The 11137-nt window shown below is 42.0% G+C and overlaps 1 non-coding gene across 1 annotated transcript; it reads left to right on the forward strand.

Annotated features, from left to right (window-relative positions):
- The first annotated feature begins 1423 nt into the window (after positions 1 to 1423).
- LOC145123124 (small nucleolar RNA R71) lies at positions 1424 to 1530 on the forward strand. Its single transcript, XR_013715001.1, has one exon. It is a non-coding gene; the product is annotated as a small nucleolar RNA R71 (small nucleolar RNA).
- The last annotated feature ends 9607 nt before the right edge of the window (positions 1531 to 11137 follow it).

Raw genomic sequence — 11137 nt, forward strand, 5'->3', positions numbered from 1 at the left:
TCTTTATCCTCCTTCATATCTAGTACTACAAAATCAATTGGAAAAATAAACTTTCCAATTTTTACCAAAATGTCCTCAATTATGCCTCGAGGATGAGTCACCGAACGATTAGCCATATGAATTGTCATTCTAGTAGCCTTCAATTCTAGAACGTTGAGCTTTTGATAAAATTAATAACGCATTAAATTTATACTCGCTCCAGAATCGGCTAAAGCATATGTCTTCATGTTGTTTACGGATTCATATTGAAGTGTAAGGCGTCCAAGATCTCCCATCTTCCTTGGTATCCCCTACATAATGACCATGGAACATTGCTCACTAAGTACCACCTTGGAGGTATTTTCTAGTTGCTGGCGAGTGTCGAGTAAATCTTGCAAAAACTTGGCATATTCAGGAACTTTTTCTAGGGATTTAATAAAAGGAGTATTAATCGGAATTCCCTTTACTTGCTTCATAAATTTCATATGCTCTTGCTCTAGCGCGTGAACTCTGGCTCGAGAAGGAAACGTTAAAGGAGGTTGATAAGCTCGAGCATCAGAAATTTTTTTCTGCCCAGACTAAGACCACGTCGTGAGGATTGAATCCTCACGTCGTGATGATGGTGTTTCGGGAACATTTTTTTCTTTGATTTTTGTTTACTTTGGCTGTGATTCGGGCTACTTTGTCTCTTCTTCCAAGGTTTCTAAGAACTCAGAAATAGTCTCTTCTTCAGTAGTGATGGCCATGACATGTGGTGGCGGTTTATTATTGGTATTTTTAGGATGTAACCACTCGTTAACCAATGTAGTTAATTGCCCGAGTTATGCTTAAATATTCTTGATGGATGCTTGATGATTTCTCATGGTAGCATCAGCTGAATCGTGACGTTTTTAGAAGCTTCCATGAATCTATGAAGCATTGACTCCAATCCACTTTTTTCTTGGGTTGAGGTTGTTCCTTTTGATAAAAGCCCCGACCTGTTTGCCTATATTTCTCTTTTTTTCTTTTTATACTCATCATAAGACAACCATTCCTTCTTTAGCTTCCTCCAAACTTAATCATAACGGTCCCCACTTGAGTAGAAAACTTGAGCTTACCTGTTCCCGTTTTCATCAAGATGGCAATCCTTCGTTAAATGTGGACCATTGCAATTTTCACAATCCACACAGATCGCGTGTATGGATTGGTCCATCTTAGTCATTCATCTATCCATGCTACTTAACATTGCCAATACCACCGCCATATCCTCCGAAGCACCATTCTCGATCCCCTAGCTCCATCATTACGAGGGTTGTGATATTCCTGTGAATGCTTTGAGAATTCTTCGATTAGTACTTTAATTTCAGCGGGATTCTTCTTCATTAAATGCCCTTGAGAATCAAGTAGTTGCCTCATCGTGACGTTCACCCCATCGTAGAAGATCGAGACTTCTTGTTGCTTGTTTAGATCATTTTGGGGACAATTTCTTATTAACCCTTTGTATCGCCCCCAAGCCTCGTACAAAGACTCCCCTACTTGTTGCTCAAAATTAGTTATGGGCTTCTTGAGCTTAGAAACTTGTCAAAATTGTTGGAGGAAATCTTCATGCATCTGTGCCCAAGTTGAGATTGAACCTGGTGAAAGTGCCTTCAACCAATCTTTAGCTGCTCCTTTAAAAGTAACCCGAATCATTCTTAACAAGACAGTCTCTCGAGGTGCATTAGGAATGTTAAAATAGTCAGCTATGTCATTGACTTCATCGAGGTGCTTCTATGCATCTTCATGATCTTTTCCGGAATATGGAATATCCTTTAGTGCGGAAAGGATATGTCCCTTAAGCTCGAAGGTAGCAGTAGCAGGAATTGCGGGTTGCACAAGTCCTGGACTGATGTCCTCTCGTATTATTTTCTTGTAGGCCTCCATTGTAATGTCAGCAATGTCCATCGTCATACTTTTTGGCTCATTTTCGGGTTCACTACTTTTGTCTATTTTTGTTTCGGGCTCGTAACCAACTTCCTTTTTATTAGGAGTTATCTCAAAGCTTTCGAATGTGCTCTCATTTTTCAGAATGTTGCATAATCCTCCTACATTCTTGTCCTTCTTTTTATGAAAAGTTGACTCTGGATCTTCAAGTGGTGGTGTCAATGGTGTGTTTGATCCGCAGGTCATATACTACTGAAACAAAAACAAAAATAAAAACATATAAACGAAAAAAAACTAATTAAAAATTCATACTGAACGATTACCATGACGTGGTACTAAGTGCAACCTCGTGGTATGGCAGATAAACGAAACAGAAAGCAAAAAGGAAATAAACTCTGAAATATCCGAGTTCACATCATGAGCTTTAAGAGCTCAGGTCGTGAGTTCAGTAATTCAGAAAAAAAAAACTAATGTTAAAAATTAACTTTTTGCAGGTTTTACCCCACAAAAAAGATCGATTAACCTAAAGCAATTAAATTAAAAACTAAAATATCCGATCCCAGAAACAGCGCCAAAAACTTGTTAAATCGTAATAATTATACCTACTAGTTTTACCAAGTATTTAACTAACTATTACGACTAAGGCAGTGGACCTACTTGCAGATAATATAGCACAAACAGTCAGTATCAAACTTAGGGAACAAATTTAATTTACTAACCTAACTACTAACAGATTAATTTAAAAACAAGAAGTAGTTAAAAAGGTGTTTTATCTGATTTTTCGAGTTCAGAAAAACTTAAACACTTAACTAACGATTTTAATCAATATACTAAAAACACTTTCGTTTGGTTCGAATCCACCTCTTCTCTATGGTTAGTTACTAATTATGGATTATTAAAGTTGGTCACTAATTATCATGTAATTAGCAAGTCAAGTCCAAATTTACTAATATTTTCACCAATTCATGAACTACCATGTATGGTCATACACAAGCAAACACATAATTAGTTATTAATTATAGATGGGCTATGTAAGATTTATCTAAGCAAACACAATTATGTTCTCCAACACAGCTAAATTTGTTACTTTTATTACTTATCTAACATTTGGTCGATCCTAGCTCTAGTAATTTAATGGTCACTATATCACTAGGTAAACAAGTTCATGTAATTTAATGGTCACTAAGCTACACTTAACTTGAATTAAAGCAACAAAATCACACAACTTAACATGCTAGGTAATGATAATCAAACACATGCACAAAACCAACTTATAAATCCATAAATTATTTAACTAGGCCATAGAGTCAAGGTTTCATCGAGCTAAATGAAAGTAAATAAGTTCAGCTACTCATGGCTGAAAACAAAAACACAAGTTCAATATAAATCAACATGCCTAAAGTAAATCAAACCGGTGTGATGCATTGTTCTTTAATTTCTTAATCTTCAAGAAATTTCTCCTTCAAAGGTATGCTTTGTGCACTTCTCTGAACTCTAAAATCAGATATCTCATATTATCTCTCTTCCCAAAAGCTCTCCAATTCGATAATGCAAGAGGCTATTTATATTTTTGCAAAAGACGTAGCTCACGACGTGAAATGGGGTCTCACATCGTGACCTTGGTAAAAATCCGTATCGCGCAAGAATTCTGACTTCCCGCATAGTAATATGCTAGAATATCCTCTTCACGTGGTCTCCTTGAGTTGCGACGTCGTGATCTTGGTTTTTTCGCTGGAATCTTCTTATTTTCAGTTTCAATCCTCCAAAGTTCCAATTATGGTCCATATTCTTCAGGAGTGTCTTTATTGGTTGCAAAATACAATTTAATTCAATAAGTATCACATATATTTTCAATTAACCAAAATATTAATTAAAATGTATTAAAATATTTCCTAAAAATATGTTTACATATGGCAATATCGGTATCTTTCGCGCTCAGCAAGAGATTTGTCGATGTTTCAGGGGAGTTGGATTGTCCATTAGAGGTTGAGATTGCTGATGATCGTCCTTTACGAGTATCGAGGGTTCATCAGGGATGTATATTGGAGTTGTTTAGTGAGCGGTACTCGATTGATTTAGTTCACATTCCCCTGATCGAGAGCAAGGTCATTATGGGGATGGATTGGTTGAGCCCCAATGGGGCAATGATTGATTATGAGCATCGGTTATTGCATATTTGGAACCCAAGTGGGGGAGGGTTAGTGATTCAGGGAGAGGGTGTTCAGTGTGGACCGACTCTCTATTCTGCGGCCTGGGTCAGACGCTACCTTCAGGAGGGTTGTTCTTGATTTGTGGTTTTTGTGATGGATACCTGGGAGAAGAGTAAGGAAACTGTGGAAGATGTACCGATTGTTTGATAGCCAAAGCACCTTATCGGTTAGCACCCCTGGAGATGCTGGAGTTGTCTACGCAGCTGCAGGAGCTGTTAGACAAGGGATTTATTCGTCGAAGTAGTTCACCATGGGGAGCACCGATTTTGTTTGTGAAGAAGAAAGATGGGTCGCATCGAGTGTGTATCGACTACTAGGAGTTGAATAAGCTAATGTTGAAGAACCATTATCCCCCAAGGATTGGTGATTTATTTGACCAGCTCCAGGGTGCATCTTGGTTATCCAAGATTGATCTGCAGTCATGTTATCATCAGATAAGGGTCAGAGAGGAGGATATGGAGAAGACAGCCTTCCCGACTCGTTATGGTCATTACAAGTTCGTGGTGATGCCCTTTTGGCTCACCAATGCTCCAGCCGTATTCATGGATCTCATGAATCGCGTATGCAGGCCCACGTTGGATTGGTATGTGATTGTGTTTATTAATGACAACCTGGTCTATTCTGAGACCTAGAATAGCATGAGGAGCACCTGAGAGAGGTATTAGAGACTCTGAGGAGAGAGAGGTTGTATGCGAAGTTCTCCAAGGGTGAGTTTTGGTTGCACGAGGTGCAATTTCTGGGACACATTTTCAACCAGAGCGGTTTTATGGTCGATCCAGCAAAGGATGAGGCGGTGATGAGGTGGGAAGTTCAGAGGTTTCCATCTAAGATTCAGAGTTTCCTAGGATTAGCAGGTTACTATCCGAGATTCATTCAGGATTTCTCCAAGATAACGGTTCCGTTAACCCGATTGACAAAGAAGACTGTCACTTTTCGTTGGGGGCCTGAGCAGCAGGTAACTTTTGAGACTCTGAGGCGGATATTGTGTGAGGCGCTAATTCTAACCTTCCACGAGGGTGTTGAGGATTTTGTGGTGTACTGTGATGCATGAATCACAAGTTTAGGTGAAGTATTGATGTAGCGGGGTCATGTGATCTGTTACGCTTCGAGGCAGCTGAAGCCTCATAAGGAAAATTATCCCACACATGATTTGGAGTTGGGGGCGGTGTTTTTCGCCCTCAATATTTAATGACATTACCTTTATGGGGTCTGTTGTACTACTTACATGGATCACAAGAGTCTGAGGTATCTGATGGATCAACCGAATCTGAACATGAGGCAGCGTAGATGGTTGGATGTGGTGAACGATTATGATTGTGATATACTTTATCATCCGGGGAAGGCCAACGTGGTGGCCGATGCTCTCAGCTGCAAGGCGGTTGCTGCCCTGATCAGGGATATGTGTTTCAGGATGACAGTGATTACCCCACTATTTGAGTCAATTCGAGAGGCTCGGGTTGAGGCTATGAAGAAAGAGCACTGAAAGAGTGAGCGCATAGTGGGTCAGGTGGCTTTCCTTTGATTATGATAGCCGGGGATTATTGACCCTTCATCGGAGGGTGTCAGTTCCCTATTGGGGTGGTGCGCATTAGGTTTTCATGGAAGAGGTGCACAAGTCGAGATTCTCTATTCATCCTAGAGTTACAAAGATGTATAGAGATCTCTGGCTTGACTATTGGTGACCATGTATGAAACAAGATGTGGCCTAGTATGTGGAGAGGTGATTGACTTGTAGGAAAGTCAAGGTCGAGCATCAGCGAACTCACAGCAAAATGGAGCCATTGTAAGTCCCCATTTGGAAATGGGAAGAGATTACGATGGATTATATCACCAAATTGCCTTGGACGACGCGTGGAGTGGATTCGATATGGGTCATCGTGGATCAATTGACCAGGAACGCGCATTTTATTCCGGTCCAGGAGAGTATTTCGATGAGAAGCGGGACGATATCTACATTCGGGAAATGGTGGCACGATATGGGGTGCTAGTTTCTGTGGTCTCTGATAGGGATGTTCGGTTTACTTCCGGGTACCGGAAGAGATTCCAAGAGGAGTTGGGTACTCGTCTTCACTTCAGCACGACTTTCCACCCGCAGACTGATGGTCAGAGTAAGCGGACTATCTAGACATTGGAGGACATGCTGCGGGCATGTGTACTGGATTTTGGTGGGATTTGGGATATGTATCTTCCTTTGGCGGAGTTTTCATATAACAACAGTTATCATGGTAGCATTGATCGAACTCCTTTTGAGATGCTCTATGGGAGGAAGTGTAGGACTCTGATATGTTAGGGTGAGGTTGGTCAATGGGTCATGGGGAGTACGGAGGTGGTACTCAAAATGAAGGAATTGATTCAGCAGGTCCGCGACAGACTTCAGACAGCACAGAGACGGCAGAAGAGTTACGCGGGTAGACGCCAGGTAGATTTAGAGTTCCAGATTGGGGACACGGTACTCCTGAAGGTGTCACCTTGGAAAGGTGTCATCTGATTTAGGAAGTGAGGTAACCTAGGCCCCATGTATATTGGTCATTTCATAATGATAGCCTGAGTGGGGAGGGTTGTGTATCGTTTGGATATGCCAGAGGAGCTCAGTCAGATCCATAGTACTTTTCATGTCTCTCGGCTGCGGAAATGTTTGGTTGATGATTCCGCAGTGGTTCCATTAGAGGAAATTCGGGTGGATGATCGTTTGAAATATATAGAGAGATCAGCGACGATCCTTGATTGGAGGACGAAGACTTTACAAAACAAGGCGGTGGATCTCGTGAAGGTGCAGTGGAAGCACCAAAAGGGTTCGGAGTGGATGTGGGAGCCTGAGGACGAGATGAGGGAGCATTACCCAGAGTTATTTGCGACAGCAAACTTCGAGACGAAGTTTAACTCAAGCGGGGAAGAATTGTAACACCCGGATTCCAGGTATTTCTTATTTTAATCCTTGATGTTAAATTAGTTTGCAAATTTGGTCCAAAGGGGTGAAAAGTGAAACTTTTAGGGATGGGCATGTATGTTGGGCGTACTTCTAGTACACGGGGCGTACGTTGTCCGGGGACAAACCCTAATTTTTAGGGTTTGGACCCTATTTAAGCAACATTATGGACTTAAGACCTTTCCCCTCATCAGCCTCATTACCCTAGAAGATATCCCACGAAACCCTAGCCCTCTTTTTAGTGTTCTTGAGCCTTATAGTGATCTTATGGTGTTTTGGGGTGGTTCTTGGTGGTGAAGGAAATTCCTTGAAGAATAAGTGGTGCATTTAAGCCCTTGGATCCAGATTCTACACCTTCTTGTGCATCTTTAGAAGGTATCAAGTTCACACCTTGCAGTTCTTTGTTATAGATCTCATTATGTCCATGTTTATGCACTTTATTGTCCCAAAACCTTGGTCTTATGGAGTATGGACTACTCCAGACCATTTAAGTTGTCCTTTTTAGCATTTAGGAGTGCACGGAGTCATAAAAATCAGATCTTGAGAGTTAAAGTTCACCCATGGTTGAGTTATTGGCCTTTTTATGAAGTTTTGGACCTAAGGTTTAGTGTTTGGTCCCATTAAGACAACAAGTGAGTAAAGTTGCCAACATTATGGATTAAGACCTTATTTAGATGTAGATATATGTTTTGGACGTTAAGATCTTAATAGATTAATACCTTTGGATAAGGTTTGAGACTCTGACCAGTACATCGGATGTACTTCTGAGTATGCTGCACGTACTAGGTTTAAGGCCCGCTCGCGGTCAACTTGAGTACGCAGGGCGTACAGGCTAGGTACGTGGGGCGTACTACCTGCTGTGGGGCTAGGATTCTTTTTGGACCATTTTGAGGGTTTGAGCTTAGATTGGAGTGGGTTTAGCCTTAAGGGATAAAATAGTCTTTTACCCTAAGAGTTGGGATTATGGACTTGGTCTCTCGGTTATGGGTTATGAACTAATTATTAATTAGGGTATTATTTGATCATATTTTGTGCGAAGATTTCTCGGATTAGCAGTCCGAGCATATATATATATATATATATATATATATATATATATATATATATATATATATATATATATATATATATATATATATATATATATATATATATATATATATATATATATATATATATATATATATATGATTTTCAACAGATGGAGGTGAGTCTCATCCCAGTGTTTGGCGGATCGAAGGCACCAATGTCGGTGCATGGATTATTGTTATTTATATTCTAGTTGTTTGTGTGACTCTTGCATGTGTTGTATGTATACCGGGCGAGGCCCGATGCCAGGTAGGGCCTAATGAGTGTGTTGGGCGGGGCCCATCGCATGTTACTGACAGATCTGTTCTAGGCGGGGCTCGACGCTGGGCGGGGCCCGATGGTTGTCGGGAAAGGCCCATTGTATGTATGGTATGGGGTATTTTGTGGAAGTCACTAAGCTTTATGCTTACGGTTTTCAGTATATGTTTCAGGTACGTCTGTGTAACATCCCAATTTTCAAGGCCAAAAATTTCATTTTAATTAAGTACCTCATAAAATAGTTTACCAAAAACATTGCCAATGTCATAACAATTTATAAAACTGTAACAACGTGTCTCATAACCATATCATCAATAGTAATAAAAATCAGAGTATAATCCCAGAAAACTCGATGCGGAATCATGTGTGAGTGTGATGTGCCGCTACCGCGCCGGCTCTTTTCCCTTCGCCGAAGAGGTACCTGAAACAAAACTGAAAACTGTAAGCACGAAGCTTAGTGAGTTCCCCCATCATACCACATACCACATAATGCCTATTCCTCGGTATCTTTCAACCGGTATCTGTCTGGCATAACTGGGAGCTGGGCTCCCCTTCGGTATCTTCCAACCGGTAATCGGGAATCTCCTCCACTTCGGTATCTTTCAACCGGTAACCGGGAACTAACCTCCCCTTCGTTATCTTTCAACCGGTAACCGGGAGCTAACCTCCCCTTCGGTATCTTCCAAGCGGTAACCGGGGACTATTTCACCCCTACCACTATCACATAATAACATATCATAAACATGCTGATAGCATATCATGATCACACTGCTAGTCATGCATGGGTACTATCTACCCCTTCGGTATCTTTCAACCGGTAACTAGGGCTATGTCACCCCTACCACTACAAACACATATGTCATAGCATCCTAGCACATAAAGCATATCAGATAACAACATCAGATAATTGTCACAAAGACAGTCATCTAACAAACAACTCCTACTAGTGGGCGGCATTGTGGGCGTAGACCCACTCCTACTGGAAGGTAACTCACATCGATGTTGTGTAGTATCTGCACGGTCCTCGGCACGGGAATCGACTCGTCTTTACTCCCCAATCCCTACACAACAACCCTTTTCCGATTACTATTGCATACTCATAACCCTTATAAGGGTCAATCCGAATCCAAGTCAAAGTCAAGGTCAAACCATGGTCAAAGTCAACATCCAGTTGACTTGACTCGCCGAGTTGGTCCACCAACTCGTCGAGTCCCTATCCTTTCAAACTGATACAACCCCCCGACTCTACTCGTCGAGTCTAGCAAGAACTAGACGAGTTCGCCTTCTTTAATAGTATCGGGACCATCTTCAACCGACTCGCCGAGTTCCCTTTGAACTCGTCGAGTTCATCTCCCTCATACGAACGTGTTCAGTCTATGACTCACCGAGTTGTATGAACAACTCGTCGAGTCCGTCTTCAAGGGTTGGGAGATTGCCTTGGACTCGTCGAGTCTGTTCATACACTCGCCGAGTCCTATGATTTCCAGTTCCAAAACAAACCCCTAGCATGTTGAGTGTTCCTTCCACTCAACCAAAACCATTTCCAGAAGTCATTTTTGGGGAAAAAGCGTCACGACTCGCCGAGTCACCCAAGTGACTTGTCGATTCCCTTGTTGGCCAACATTATACAGTCGATTATAATGGGTCTTAACGCGTCAAAACCATAGATCTGGCCTCCTAGGGTCCAATTTATACGTAAAGCTTCAAACTTGATGTACATGCATGGGGCCTTTGGCTCAAAAAGCCATAAAAGGAGGTCTACAAGATGCTTGGTGTGTTTATGGCAACAAAGTTGGCATCTTTATGCCATAAAGACCTCCAATAGCCCCAGATCCGAAGTGCAACTCTAAGCACATCCACAAAATTCGATTTTTGCTTCTCTATACTCATTAAATGGGTAGAAACAACCCCAAAACAAAATCTAAGAGATAGATGGTCAAGGTTCCAGCTTTTTAACTCAAATGAGCTGAGAATGGAGTAAAACTTTTGGATCTCCTTGCTTCTACTTGAACTTCCAAACTTCCTTCTCCTTCTCCAACTTCAAGCACACAAAAAGACGCACAAAATGGCTTGAGGGCACTCAAATAAGGCTAGGGTTTCGAGTTAGGGTATTCTGGAAGTGAGAGGGAGGATCGAGGCTGGTTTGGGACGAGTTAAGTTGTTTAAATAGGGTGCAAACCCTAAATATTAGGGTTTTGTCCAGACAGCTCGTACTCGTCGAGTCGGTCTTCCGACTCGTCAAGTAGGTCACTTAAACCCCCGATCAACAGTCGAGTCTACTCGACGAGTTGGGCCTCCAACTCGCCGAGTCCCAGAGTAAATTGCAATACTTCTTGAATTTAAATACGTACCAGGAATCGGGTGCTACAAATCTCCTCCACTTATTTTAGACTTCGTCCTCGAAGTCTGCTGCTGAATCTGAAAAAAGCTCGGGGTAGTGCTCCCTCATCTCTTCCTCCGGCTCCCAAGTCCATTCCGACCCCTTGCGGTGCTGCCATTGCACCTTCACCAGCTCCACCCTCTTGTTCCTCAGATCCTTCAACTTCCTGTCAAGGATCGCCACTGGCCGCTCGATGTAGTTCAGGTTGTCATCCACCTGAATATCCTCCAAGGGCACCACTGCCGAATCGTCCACCAGGCACTTCCGTAACTAGGAGACGTGAAACGTGCTATGAATCTGGCTGAGTTCGGCTGGCAAGTCCAGCCTATACGCCACCTTGCCCACCCGGGCGACAACCCTGAAAGGTCCAATATACCTGGGGCCCAACTTGCC

Source organism: Lactuca virosa, chromosome 6, assembly GCF_052849685.1.
Source record: "Lactuca virosa cultivar CGN04683 chromosome 6, Lactuca_virosa_CGN04683_v6, whole genome shotgun sequence".
In the NCBI taxonomy this organism is placed as follows: Eukaryota; Viridiplantae; Streptophyta; class Magnoliopsida; order Asterales; family Asteraceae; genus Lactuca; species Lactuca virosa.